This window comes from Acipenser ruthenus, chromosome 3 (assembly GCF_902713425.1).
Source record: "Acipenser ruthenus chromosome 3, fAciRut3.2 maternal haplotype, whole genome shotgun sequence".
NCBI lineage: Eukaryota > Metazoa > Chordata > Actinopteri > Acipenseriformes > Acipenseridae > Acipenser > Acipenser ruthenus.
Genome location: NC_081191.1, coordinates 707,523 through 722,478, shown reverse-complemented (window position 1 = coordinate 722,478; position 14,956 = coordinate 707,523). Strand labels below are relative to the sequence as shown.

The window sequence follows — 14,956 nt, the reverse complement described above, 5'->3', positions numbered from 1 at the left end:
AGCGTGATGTCGTAGCCTGAGCGTGATGTCATAGCCTCAGCATGATGTCTTAGCCTGAGCGTGATGTCTTAGCCTGAGCATGGTGGCTTAGCCTGAGCATGGTGGCTTAGCCACAGCGTGATGTCGTAGCCTGAGCGTGATGTCGTAGCCTGAGCGTGATGTCGTAGCCTGAGCGTGATGTCTTAGCCTGAGCGTGATGTCTTATCCTGAGCGTGATGTCGTAGCCTGAGCATGATGTCTTAGCCTGAGCATGATGTCTTAGCCTGAGCATGATGTCTTAGCCTGAGCATGATGTCTTAGCCTGAGCGTGATGTCGTAGCCTGAGCATGGTGTCTTATCCTGAGCGTGATGTCTTAGCCTGAGCGTGGTGGCTTAGCCTGAGCATGATGTCTTAGCCTGAGCATGATGTCTTAGCCTGAGCGTGATGTCGTAGCCTCAGCGTGATGTCTTAGCCACAGCGTGGTGGCTTAGCCTGAGCGTGGTGGCTTAGCCACAGCGTGGTTAGCCTCGCTGTAGCCGTGTGCTTCGTTGCCTCACCCCTGTTACAGATAGCCTATAGGCCAAAGTACAAAGAAAGCGCGCTGGTTATTCTTTTGGTTTTACTACTGTGCTGTACAGCTACAGCCAAAAGTTTTGCATCACCTGGAATTTTAGGATTGAGACATAATAAAAAAATTTTAAAAAACCAATATTAACATCATTTTGATATTTTATTTAACATCATGTAACCAAAGAAATTACAAAATGATATTGCAAAAGTCTACCTCAAGCCATAATAGTAGTGCAGGATGTCATGCTAAATTTTGAAATGTCAATTTTTTTAAATTTGTCAGGCTTTCATTAAGTACTGTATATGGAAAACGACAAAGTGGTAAGTTCACGTAGCATTATTCAGCTGGTTTCATTCAATTTTACGAAGCAAAATTTGTTAATGCAAAACTTTTGGCCATAGCTTTATATATTTACATAGCTAATGTAATGTGTACAGAGAATACACTAATGTTATTTCAGCACAATGATTTACACATTTAAAATAAACCGAGCACTATAAATATGTGTGTGTGCATGTGTGTGTGTGTGTGTGTGTGTGTGCCTGTGCCTGTGCCTGTGCGTGTGCGTGTGTGTGAAATTTATTTGTAGTTTTTTTTAACCTGACATCTTGATATTTTGGACAACCTGTCTCCAGACATGTCCCGTAGGCATAACGTGACGATATAATGCCACTGATGTCTTAAGTAGGGGACCCGGCTCATTTGCATACCTCTGACAATTCGTTAGATAGATCTCTCGGTAACAATCACATCTAAACCCATTACTGGCCAGTAAAATAACCAGGCAGTAGTTTTACAGTGCCTTGCATAAGTATTCACCCCCCTTGGACTTTTCCACATTTTGTAGTGTTACAACCTGGAATTAAAATGGATTTAATTGGGATTTTTACCATTTGATTTACACAACATACTTAACACTTTAACGGTGCAAAATATTTTTTTATTGTGTCACAAAAGTTAATTAAACAAAAAAAAAGCATCTTTGGCAGCAATTACAGCTGTGAGTCTTTTTGGGTAAGTCTCTATCAGCTTTGTACATCTGGATCCTGCAATTTTTGCCCATTCTTCTTTGCAAAATTGCTCAAGCTCTGTCAAATTGGATGGGGACCGTTGGTGAACAGCAATTTTCAAGTCTTGCCACAGATTCTCAATCGGATTGAGGTCTGGGCTTTGACTGGGCCATTCTAAGACATTCAGGTTCTTGTTTTTAAACCACTCCAGTGTAGCTTTGGCTGTGTGTTTAGCGTCATTGTCCTGCTGGAAGGTGAACCTCCGCCCCAGTTCCAGGTCTCTTGCAGACCGAAACAGGTTTTCCTCTAGAATTTCCCTGTATTTGGCTCCATCCATCTTGCCCTCAATCCTGACCAGTTTCTCAGTCCCTGCCGATGAAAAGCATCCCCATAACATGATGCTGCCACCACCATGCTTCACCGTGGGGATGGTGTTCTCAGGGTGATGAGCAGTGTTGGCTTTGCGCCACACATAGCGTTTTGCGCTAAGGCCAAAAAGTTCAATTTTGATCTCATCAGACCAAAGAACCTTTTTCCACATGTTTGCTGTGTCTCCCACATGTCTTTTGGCAAAATCCAAACGGGATTTGATATGGGTTTTTTTTCAGCAATGGCTTTCTTCTCGCCACTCTTCCATAAAGCCCAGCTTTGTGGAGCGTCCGGGTTATAGTTGTCCCATGGACAGTTTCTCCCATCTCAGCTGTGGATCTCTCCAGCTCCTTCAGAGTCAACATTGGCCTCTTGGTTGCTTCTCTGACTAATGCCCTCCTATCACAAAGATGGCCGGAGTGGGTGGCGTCAGACCAGAATCAGGAAGTAACACACAGAGATTTGGGGTTTTGGTTAAGCTGAGCGCGTGATCGCGCTCAGCATTTAATAAACAGAAAATAAAAGGTTTTAACAGACAAAACCACGGGACACGGCACTTCACGCCAAAATAAAGAGACAAACAAAACGGACTATACATTAAACAGACAGTGCACGGACAGACACACAAACAAACACGGTGAGTTTTAAATAAACAAGTATCGTGCTGGTCCTACCAGCACGTAATAGCAATTGATATTTAAATGTATTTCTCCTTCTCTCTCACCCGTTCTCCACTCTCTGAACACCTAACCCCGACTGCATGCTACGTGTCTCTATATATACTGTTGTGCTGGGATTCAATTACTAATTAGTTACTCACTTGAATCCCAGCACGTGAATTCATTACGTGAAACCCCGTGTTCACATATTATATTTAACCAGCACGTGAAGTGATTTGTGCTCTCCTCGTGCCTAAATGCAAATCTACACTTTTTAAATACACGTGAAACACAGACCCGTTTATATCCCGTGTACCAATGACTATACACCAACATTAACACACGCAACATACAACACAGAACACACAAATGCACACAGGGGCGGGGCACTTTGCCACACCTCCTTACCTGGTCACTGAGTTTTGGTGGACGGCCTTCTCTAGGCAGAGTCGCAGTTGTGCCATATTCTTTCCATTTTTTAATAATGGATTTAACGGTGCTCTGGGGGATGTTCAAAGTTTGGGATATCTGGTGCTTCTCCAGAACTTTATCCCGGACTTGTTTTGATAGCTCCTCGGTCTTCATGATGCTGTTTGTTTAGATATGCTCTCTAACAAACTCTGGGGCCTTCCAGAAACAGGTGTATTTAATCTGAGATCATGTGACACTTTAATTGCACACAGGTGGACTCCATTCAACTAATTATGTGACTTCTGAAGGCAATTGGTTGCACCAGAGCTTATTTAGGGGTGTCACAGCAAAGGGGGTGAATACTTATGCAATCAAGACTTTTCAGTTTTTTATTTGTAAATAATTTTGAAAAATATGTAGGTTTTTTTCCCCACTTCGACATTATGGACTATTTTGTGTAGATCAGTGACAAAAAATCCTAATTAAATCCATTTTAATTCCAGGTTTTAACACTACAAAATGTAGAAAAGTCCAAGGGGGGGTGAATACTTATGCAAGGCACTGTATAAATCACGTGTTAAATAATGCCCATTCATTTTTTTAATGCCCAGAAATTACAGCCATACTTTATGAATATAAAAAAACTCTTCTGTTTGATCTATATAGTACTCTGCCTTTAATGCACTTGCACTCATCTGCTCCCTATTTTACTGTGTTTAATCCTGCACTTAGCCCAATCTGTAGTACCTTGTATTTCACTTGCACTCGTATCTAACCCTGATGTAACTATCAACACTTATCTGCTCTTGAACTGCCCCAATATCAAATCATATTGTGTTTTGTATTTGCTCTTATTAGGACTGAAGTCTGCTAAGAAAAATTAATAATTAAGACACATCAGTCATTTTCACTCCTAGCATAAGGAATGAACAGGGAACAGGTTTTTAGAATTGGCTAGCAGTTAATTGCATATAGAGAACCTATTGGTAAATAAGGCTCATAACCTAATTACAATAAGCAGGGAAATAGTGTTGGTTTTACCAACCCTTGATTTAAAGCGTGTAGCGGGAGAACGAACAGGTAGTGTACAGAGTGGCTGAAGAGAGCTGTGAGGGGGTATAAGTGCCACAGTTTTGTCAGAGTACATTACCATACGAGTAGAAAATTTGGGAGTTGCTATTGTCGCTGGGGCCAGAGCACAGCGTTTGGACATAGTGCGCAGCACACAACTTAATAAAAGAGAAGCAGGTTAGCTACCATACTGCTGGGCTTGGAGGCAAGTCACAATGTGCAGGTTAAAATAAAAACAGTTACCTTCATGTCAGGAGAATGTGTGCTAGATTACATTACAAAATAACTGGGTACAAGATGCAAATGAGCAGGAAAGGACTCGACACAGAACAGAAAAGGAAATGGTCATTTTAACAAGTTGTTTATTAATGATTGTTTGAGTTAGAATAGTTTTGCTTAAGAGAGGAGATAAAGCAACATCTTAGAAAAAAAATAGGTATTTGTGAGAATGTGTTTATTAATGATTGTTTAGTTCATATCTGAGCTGAGCAGGGAGATAGCATTTTCTTTGAATAGAAAACAAATTATAATGAAAAAGAAACTCAGTACTATAAAGTACCGAGCTATGTTACTAGCACTGAACTGCCTTTATGTTGAAGTATGTGTCTTGTGTTTGTCTTGGTGTGATTAACTGTATGAATTATGTGCATGCATGAGAATGCATAAACTGTGTCTTTACGAATTAGCAGAGCGTTTGGCAGCTTAGTCTCTGAGAGAGACAGAATCGGTTCACAGTTTGAATACTGTTTTACAGACAGAGGTGGGTGGAACCAGCAGAAAGTGCTGGCTGCAGGAAAAAAAAATATGAGTGCGAGACGATATTAAAAATCTTACAAGACGAACAAAAATCAATCTCTGATGCAGCACTTAATGCTGACATCCAATTACATTTTAGAAAAGAAAATGAATAGAAAATCAACTGAATGATGCACAGGGAGCCATTAAGTGCAAGGCAAAAATAGCAGAGCTGCACACACACCAAACGGTGCCTGCACCTTTAAAATCAGAGTAGGCATGGGATTATAGTCCGCCTCCGAATCTAATTATTGCTCTGTCTAGGGCCGAGTGTGGTGCTTCAGCAGAATGAGTGGAACCCACCAGCTGTCAGTGCTGCCATAGGCCTGCAGCGCAGATTTACCGGGGCGTCTGTCTTCATCCAACACACACCACAACCAACTTGCAGCTCCTTTGTCAACTAGACCTGTAAAGTCTTATGTTTGTATGGCTTTTGCTTTCCATGGATTTCGTTTTTGTGGTAACTTTTAGAAACGTGAAGTTTCTTTTTCGATTCTGGGTGATGTGCTCAGAAATAGCTGCTTTGTGATAAGACAAAAATAAAAAGACTTTCCACTTAAACAGCAGTAGAGATCTTGTAAATAAACAAGCTTACATAGGCTTAAAAAGATCACTGCATTAAAGAAGGGAGTATTAGTTCTCTGTTACAAACTGTGCATTCCCAGATGAGAAGGATTACTTTACAAAAAAGAGTGAAGGACTTCATTGTAGTCAAAGTGAAAGATATTAACAAAGAATAAATACTCCATTTGATTTTTCTTCCAGGTTAGTTTTGAAATTAAGTCATTGCTGATTCAAGAGCTGGGAACCAGGACCTGAGCAGAGACAGCATTGGAACTGTGCTGGCAAGAGGGAGGGACACCCAGCTAGCAACATGGAGCAGGAACAGAGACCCAGCTAGCAACATGGAGCAGGAACAGAGACCCAGCTAGCAACATGGAGCAGGAACAGAGACCCAGCCAGCAACATGGAGCAGGAACAGAGACCCAGCCAGCAACATGGAGCAGGAACAGAGACCCAGCCAGCAACATGGAGCAGGAACAGAGACCCAGCCAGCAACATGGAGCAGGAACAGAGACCCAGCTAGCAACATGGAGCAGGAACAGAGACCCAGCTAGCAACATGGAGCAGGAACAGAGACCCAGCCAGCAACATGGAGCAGGAACAGAGACCCAGCCAGCAACATGGAGCAGGAACAGAGACCCAGCTAGCAACATGGAGCAGGAACAGAGACCCAGCCAGCAACATGGAACAGGAACAGAGACCCAGCTAGCAACATGGAACAGGAACAGAGACCCAGCCAGCAACATGGAGCAGGAACAGAGACCCAGCCAGCAACATGGAGCAGGAACAGAGACCCAGCCAGCAACATGGAGCAGGAACAGAGACCCAGCCAGCAACATGGAGCAGGAACAGAGACCCAGCTAGCAACATGGAGCAGGAACAGAGACCCAGCTAGCAACATGGAGCAGGAACAGAGACCCAGCCAGCAACATGGAGCAGGAACAGAGACCCAGCCAGCAACATGGAGCAGGAACAGAGACCCAGCCAGCAACATGGAGCAGGAACAGAGACCCAGCCAGCAACATGGAACAGGAACAGAGACCCAGCTAGCAACATGGAACAGGAACAGAGACCCAGCCAGCAACATGGAGCAGGAACAGAGACCCAGCCAGCAACATGGAGCAGGAACAGAGACCCAGCCAGCAACATGGAGCAGGAATAGAGACCCAGCCAGCAACATGGAGCAGGAACAGAGACCCAGCCAGCAACATGAAGCAGGAACAGAGACCCAGCCAGCAACATGGAGCAGGAACAGTGACCCAGCCAGCAACATGGAACAGGAACAGAGACCCAGCCAGCAACATGGAGCAGGAACAGAGACCCAGCCAGCAACATGGAACAGGAACAGAGACCCAGCTAGCAACACGGAGCAGGAACAGAGACCCAGCCAGCAACATGGAGCAGGAACAGAGACCCAGCTAGCAACATGGAACAGGAACAGAGACCCAGCCAGCAACATGGAGCAGGAACAGAGACCCAGCCAGCAACATGGAACAGGAACAGAGACCCAGCTAGCAACACGGAGCAGGAACAGAGACCCAGCCAGCAACATGGAGCAGGAACAGAGACCCAGCTAGCAACATGGAGCAGGAACAGAGACCCAGCCAGCAACATGGAGCAGGAACAGAGACCCAGCCAGCAACATGGAGCAGGAACAGAGACCCAGCCAGCAACATGGAGCAGGAACAGAGACCCAGCTAGCAACACGGAGCAGGAACAGAGACCCAGCCAGCAACATGGAACAGGAACAGAGACCCAGCCAGCAACATGGAGCAGGAATAGAGACCCAGCCAGCAACATGGAGCAGGAATAGAGACCCAGCCAGCAACATGGAGCAGGAACAGAGACCCAGCCAGCAACATGAAGCAGGAACAGAGACCCAGCCAGCAACATGGAGCAGGAACAGTGACCCAGCCAGCAACATGGAACAGGAACAGAGACCCAGCCAGCAACATGGAGCAGGAATAGAGACCCAGCCAGCAACATGGAGCAGGAACAGAGACCCAGCTAGCAACATGGAGCAGGAACAGAGACCCAGCTAGCAACATGGAGCAGGAACAGAGACCCAGCCAGCAACATGGAGCAGAACAGAGCTGACTATACTGAACTTCCACTCACAGACAATGGGTCTACAGGTCCCAATGTTTCAATAGTTCAGGACAATCATGTTTGTATGCACCCCAGAATGACTTGCCTCTCACTGGTGGAATGTAGGCTGTATTTCAATGACGGGTAAAACCTGGGTCATCACCTAGGCAACCTAAGACAGAGATGCATCGCCATTAGTGTTGTAGATACCCAATATGCATTGCACAGGAGTATAGGAGTCCAGCAACAAAGCAAGAGAACGCCTGCAGGTGAGCTAATTGCAAGGAGCAATGGCCCTTCATGGTCACAGAGGAAGTTGCTGAGTTGGTTGGCTATACCTGGTGTCTGGGGTGCAGATGGGGCATACAGAAGAACTGAGTTTGGAACATAGAAACTACTTAAGGTTAATAATATTGTATTGAACAACCATATAGGCATTTTGTGACGCAAATAACCGAAGTGTTAAACTATGCATGCAAAGGCAATACAAAACCAATTACATTACAACTCAACATTCTGTGTATGTTAACAACTCTGATAAGCATGATTTTAATGTCCTTACTGGGATAAGCTTTTCAAAGGAGTTGTTTAGCTGTGGTTTTAATTTTTCATTAAAAAAGTATAAGCATTAACATTCTTTTATATTGTATTTTACTACTAAAATGTGTTTTGTGCATATGAAAGGTCGGAACACTGTTCTTTCCCTTTCAAGGTGTGGACTGTAAGATCTGGTATTTTTGACAGTTTTAGTATTTGTAATTTACTTCTAAAAATCATTTAATTGACTAACTATTTCTTGCTGTTAACTGAATGAGTTCAATACATGTAATGGTTGCTAGAAATGGGTGAAACTGCTATGCAATAGGATTCTTATTTTCATGCTTGTGTGTGTGGGCATCACAGTTTGTTTGTGTGTGTCTGTCTGGGTCTCTCTGTCACTCTCTCTCTCTTTCCCACCTTCCCTCTCTCTCTTTGTCTTTCTCTCTATCTTATCTTAGAGCTCATCTGAAGAATGTGCAGCAATTTGGGGGTTGTAGAATGTATCAGTTGTGGGCTGGGGTGGGGTCTGTGCAATGTTAGAATCAGGGCAGTTGGAATACTGTTACTCTGTATAAGGGATAAGTCATTAACTTTTGTAGTAGTGAATTTCTCTGTATAATTTTACCTGTATGTTGATAATAAAACCTGATTACTGTGATTTGAAATTGTGCCTAGTAATTTTCACTCCTATGTCTCAATAGATATTAAAGAAGATATTAAGCCTCATTTTCTTACACATTGATGTTCCTGCTAGCTTCACTCTCTCTCTGTTCTGAAAGGACATTGATGTGCCTGCTAGCTCCACTCTCTCAGTCTCTGATCTGAACTGACATTGATGTGCCTGCTAGCTTCACTCTCTCAGTCTCTGATCTGAACTGACATTGATGTGCCTGCTAGCTTCACTCTCTCAGTCTCTGATCTGAACTGACATTGATGTGCCTGCTAGCTTCACTCTCTCAGTCTCTGATCTGAACTGACATTGATGTGCCTGCTAGCTTCACTCTCTCAGTCTATGATCTGAACTGACATTGATGTGCCTGCTAGCTTCACTCTCTCAGTCTCTGATCTGAACTGACATTGATGTGCCTGCTAGCTTCACTCTCTCAGTCTCTGATCTGAACTGACATTGATGTGCCTGCTAGCTTCACTCTCTCAGTCTCTGATCTGAACTGACATTGATGTCCTGCTAGCTTCACTCTCTCAGTCTCTGATCTGAACTGACATTGATGTGCCTGCTAGCTTCACTCTCTCTCTGTTCTGAAAGGACATTGATGTGCCTGCTAGCTTCACTCTCTCAGTCTCTGATCTGAACTGACATTGATGTCCTGCTAGCTTCACTCTCTCACTCTGTTCTCAATGGACCAGATTTGTACTGAAGTTCGGTGACCTTTAGAACACTGTGCCCATTTCCCTCACTTCATGGCTGTTTTCTACGCTTAGAATCCTGGAATACGGATTTGTCCCAGACTTCATTAACATGCCACAAGATCATCACACACTGCTAATGTCTTATTTTAAGATTGCATATAAACATATACCCCCTGCTTTACACTTTATTCATCTTCTATGAATTAAGAAATGACATCTTCTTTCCTTTTATTCATGAGCCCAGTTCTGAGATTTTGGTGTTTGAAAGTATTAACGGAAGCATTATTAGTCATGCACGAGTGGAATTGCCAGTTAACAGATACTGTATCTTTCTAAAGCAATTCTCAAGTAAATACTGCAAGCTTAGAACAAATCCCTGCACAGAGCAGTTTTACTTCAATGGGTTCTGTTAAACTATTCAAATGACTCATCCCTCATGGTTAAATTGCATTCAAAGAATATGTTTATATAATCACGTATAATCATTTTTGTGCATTTCTATGTGTGTCGGTTGCTCTGTAACAAAAGAAGCTCAGACCAAATGGTTGCTTTTCTTATGCTGTTCTATGAGCTCTTTGAAGTTAAAAAAAAACCTCATACAGAGCATTAAACTGGGAGCTGGCTTACAATGAACAGCACTGGAGACCACACAATCCTCTCTTATATCCCAGCCAGAGGTGGCATCATTGTTAAACATGAGGTGGGAGCAGGAGCTCCTTCTGTTGAAATCAAAGTGCAGTGACTGTCTAACACCATGACCCAGGCGAAAGGTAATTCAGTTCTACTCTGATATAGAAAGAGAATACACCATTCAATTCCCACCACCAGGCACACAAACTCTCAGGAGACCGGAAATGCATGTCTTGATTTCTTTAGAGCTCAAACAGCAGCAGCAGATAAAAGTTAACAACATCTTACTACCCATTCCACATGAGAATAATGTTCTGCATAATACACTCAAGGTCTAGTGTAGAAATCTAGTTATGTAATTAAGCGATCATGCCCGTCGATGAAGGCCCTACCACGTGGTACTTGACCCTGACTGGAGATAAATACAAACATGCATACATGCATACATACATACATACATACCCTTGCACAAAATCAAAATTATCAAAATAAATTAATACATTGGTATAGCACCTAACTGCAGGATAAATATTGCCAAAACAAATTTAAAAAAACATCAGCCCTCAGCCACGATAATCCTTTTTAATCTCATTAACATAGCTGTTGAAGTCACTCCACTTCAGCTGGAGAGTACACAGCATGGGGACTTAACTTCAATCTCGTTAAGTTTGAACAGAGTAATACAGGTCACAGAGGCTCGCTCCCAGGTTTCTTTTGCTTTCGTATCTACTGTACTGTAGAACTGACTCTTCAGTGTGACTGTTGCCTATTCTATCAGCCCTGAAAATGCCTGTTTTGTGAAGAGGTGAATGCTGTCCATAAAACAGTAAGTCAGCAGATGAATTCTCCATTATCTTAAGGTTTCTCATATCCCTTCAGTCACTGCATGTATAATTGTGTTAAGTTTCTTATCTATATATCTATTTTATAATGCATAATGGTTTTTTTTCCAAAGTTATGGCATGGCAACTTCTCGAATTCCATAGAGTTCACACAAACTTAAAAATTTCTAAAAATGTAATAAAGACCTTGTGACCGAAGGGGATATAGGGGCTATAAGCTAGTAAACAAAGGGTTAAATAAATCTGTTGCTTGCCAATGGATTGTTGTTGTTAAAGGAGAATCTTATCACGGTACATGAAGCGCTTAATATATTCATAGATTGCGATTTCCTGTTTTTTAAACAGTGTTAGATTTGGCTTGAAAGCAGAGAGTTTCGAGAGATCTGTTTCCTTTTCAGTTAAATGGAAAGTTGAAGCATTTAGGCTAGAGCAGCCTGGTAGGGATTATGCATTGCATTTTATTAAGTAGCAAATCTGACCAGCAAAACAAAAAGCAAGAAAAATAACATGCCACTGTGGATCAAAGTGTAGACATATCCAAGTAACCAGGTATTTCACAAGCGTTGTAGGATAATAACTGCTCGGAACCTGAGACAATCGTTGAGGTTTATAGTGAAATAAATAGTTCTGCTAATGTTTCTTCAGGTGATAACCTCAACTTCTGTTTAATCGTAGATAATAAAATCATTTCAAAATGATGTGGTGTTTGTTTCTGTGTACATTTCTGCAGTGCTTTCCATCTCTCTGTCTCCCTCTATGTCTGTCTCCCTGTCCAGCTCTCTCTCTGTCTCCCTTTCCATCTCTATGTCTCCCTTTCCATCTCTATGTCTCCCTTTCCACCTCTATGTCTCCCTTTCCACCTCTATCTCTGTCTCCCTGTCCAGCTCTCTCTGTCTCCCTTTCCACCTCTATCTCTGTCTCCTAGTCCAGCTCTCTCTCTCTCTCCCTGTCCAGCTGTCTCTGCTCCCTGTCCATTTGACCTGCTCAGATTTAAGTGAAATATAAAGTCTCTGTTTTAATTTCAAATGATAATAAATTCACAATTAAAATAATACTTGCTGAAACACAAAAAATATATTTTATTGGAAACACTGAAAGTATCAACTGTAATTATTAGCTTTTGTTTACATTTTGTTTTTGTCTACATTGAATCTGAGATCATGGAAAAGTACACGCTATACATTCACAATTAATATTGTATTATTAAATTCATTTAAATAGTATATTACAATGTTAAAGGTAGATATTATCTGCAAGTGTACTTTTAAACATTTTAAATTATCATAATTGAATTACATATATATATATATATATATATATATATATATATATATATATATATATATATATATTGTAAGACAGCAGGGAGGGGGTTAAAGCCTCCCTGAAGAAAAAACATGTGCGGAATGCACATTTGTGTAATTTAATTGTTTTGCTTTATTGTTTAATTGAATTTGTTAATTGTTTTAGTATTTATTATCCTCTGCACCTGGTAGCCATTGTTAAATTAGTACCAGGTGCAGGGTATTTAAGAGAGGCAGCTAGTCTGCTCAGAGCTGCTAAGAAGGAGGAGGCAGAAAGGAGTGCTCTGCTTCCTGGCAGTCCTGAGATAAAAAGGTATAGTGCAAACCTGTGTGGTTTAATTAAGTTTTGGGGCAGGGAAACGGCTTAGCCGTCCTGTGTTAGTTAGGTTCCTGCGTGTGTAGTTAGTGCTCGATAAGAGCTAGGTGTTTATTTGATTTTGTGTTTGTTTTGTGTGTGTTCATTAAAAATTTAGCGCAACCGCGCTGTAAAAAATCCATTCCAGTGTGTTGGGTCTATTTTTAAAGGGGCAACGAACCCGAGTGGGTGAGTTTCTTTTACTATATATATAATATATATTAAATTAAGGTACATGTAATACGTAACATATTTAAAACTGAAACATAAAAATCAGTAGCCTACTTGCGGAATAAGGCTGTCTGTCAAAATAAGGACATGGACTCTCAAGCTGAATCTGCATGGCATGTAGAGCGATGGCAAGCTGTCTCGTCAGCACTTCATCTTCCCTTTATCAGCCAGGACTTTACATAATCCAGAGGGCTGAACTTGTGTAGTGGTGGGCCGTTGCACTTTAAAAATACAAGGCTCGACATGCGGCTGACAGCAAGAGTATTTCTTTTTTGATGTCAAAATGTCATTCGTGCAGCTGAAAGTGTGCTCACATTCACTTGTCGATATTGCGACGGTTCTAATCACTTTCAATAGAAGCTCTAAGGCACTGGGGATATGTGCACCTTTGCATTCCTTGTATTCACGAAATCCTCTTATACTCTCCACTACGTCAATTAAAAAATTTGGCATAGGTGTCTCACTTCCCTGTTGCCTTACTGAATATCTAGCTCTTCTTCCTTCAGGATAGAACATTGTGACTTGTTCAATTACATTTTTATCGCATTCCTTTGATGAGGTTTCCAGTGCCTTGGTACTGACATTTGACGAAGTTGTTGTCGCAAGTCTATTTCTAAGATTCAAACTCCTGTAAAACGGAGTTGCGTTAGGTTGCACAAACTCTGTAAACAAACTTGCGTTAATTTGCACAACTTTACTGCGCTTGTTCAACTCAACCCCCTTAAAATCTAACTGGATGCAGGCTTGTTTGCTTCCTCTGTGTAGGGACCAGGAGTTTTCTACATTGACTCAAAAACTCGGATTTGTCACGCTAACAATGTGTCTGCTTCGGGAAGGCTTGTCCCACGTCGTTGAAAGTTGCGAGAAAGATCACTTAATTCAACCAAAGCATCAAACATAATTGTGAACAAAGGGAGACAATCTGAGGGCACTGTCCAGTCCAGCATACTTCGCTCTCTCTCTCTCTCGAATCTGTTTGTGTCACTGGAAGCTTCCGAAAAGTGCTCATGGAGTGCCCAATAATTCTCCCACGCTGCTTTCACACTTCGTTCACTGGACGCCACCAGTGGACTGACAAAATATGGCCAATGGCCAATAAACGCTTTCCGGTTTCTTTTGCACATTGATTCAGTTCTCTTTGATTTTTTTGGAGTACAGTTTGTCAAAAACAATCTGAAAGTGATTCACACTTCTTTAATTACATCTCCAATGGCCAGCTCAATGCGGTGATTAGAACAGTGCAACACAAACAAATTCGGGAATCGACTCCGGAGCTGAGTTGCAACTCCATCCCACTTCCCCAGCATTACTGATGCACCATCACAGGCAAAAGAAATCCGGCATTGACACAAAAAATCGTCATTGTAACCATGTCTGTGTAGACACTCCAGCAACGCATCAGCAATAGAATTGGCGGTGGTCCCCTCAAGCTCAAGCAGGTCAAAGAAAAAAGACTGAGCATTTACTTCTCCCGCTATTGCTGACTGCTAGCCCTAAACAAGAACAGACTTACTTCTTAAAGTGGTGGATTCATCAATTAATAAACACATTTTTCTTTTGTTTTGCAGAATATCGTTTACCAGTTATTTTCTCATTTCTGCTGCAATGTGATCAGTAATCTCAGCACACGACTTGTATGTGTGAAGAACTCTGCTCATGTTAATGCTGTTCAACTCCTGCAAATCCACATCGACAGACATATCTACAAACGGTCTTCCATATTTCCCTATTTTATAGGTGGTACGGAATACTCTGCAAAACGGGCAGATAGTCAGTGATAAGCGCCACAGTGCTACTCAAATATTTGAAATTGAGAAGTGGCGGTACTCCGTACCGGTGAGTACCGACCCATTTCAAGCACTGCTTTTCTGTTGCCAAAAAGAACAAAAAATGATTCAAGAAAAAAACATAATCTTTCTTACCTTTTAGAATTCCAAAATATATAACACAGTGGTCTGATGATAAGTGTTTGGTTCACAAGGTCCATTATTGAGCTGGTTAATAAGGGTTAGGGTATCAATCAATCAATCAATAAATATTTATTTTATATAGCACCTTTTATAGCGCTTTACAAGATAGTGAGGAACAATGCATAATATATTACATACAGGGCACAGTACATGAAGTACAGCAGTAAAAAACAATGCAAATACATTACATATAGGTGT

The 14,956-nt window shown here is 41.8% G+C and overlaps 1 protein-coding gene across 1 annotated transcript in view; it reads left to right on the top strand.

Annotated features, from left to right (window-relative positions):
• Positions 1 to 10,742: 10,742 nt before the first annotated feature.
• The window catches only part of LOC131708081 (G2/M phase-specific E3 ubiquitin-protein ligase-like), a 74,033-nt gene continuing 69,819 nt past the window's right edge, over positions 10,743 to 14,956 (top strand). The window contains exon 1 of the mRNA XM_059010157.1: positions 10,743 to 10,882. The gene's annotated coding sequence lies outside the window, so the exon portion shown is untranslated. The remainder of the gene's footprint in view (positions 10,883 to 14,956) is intronic.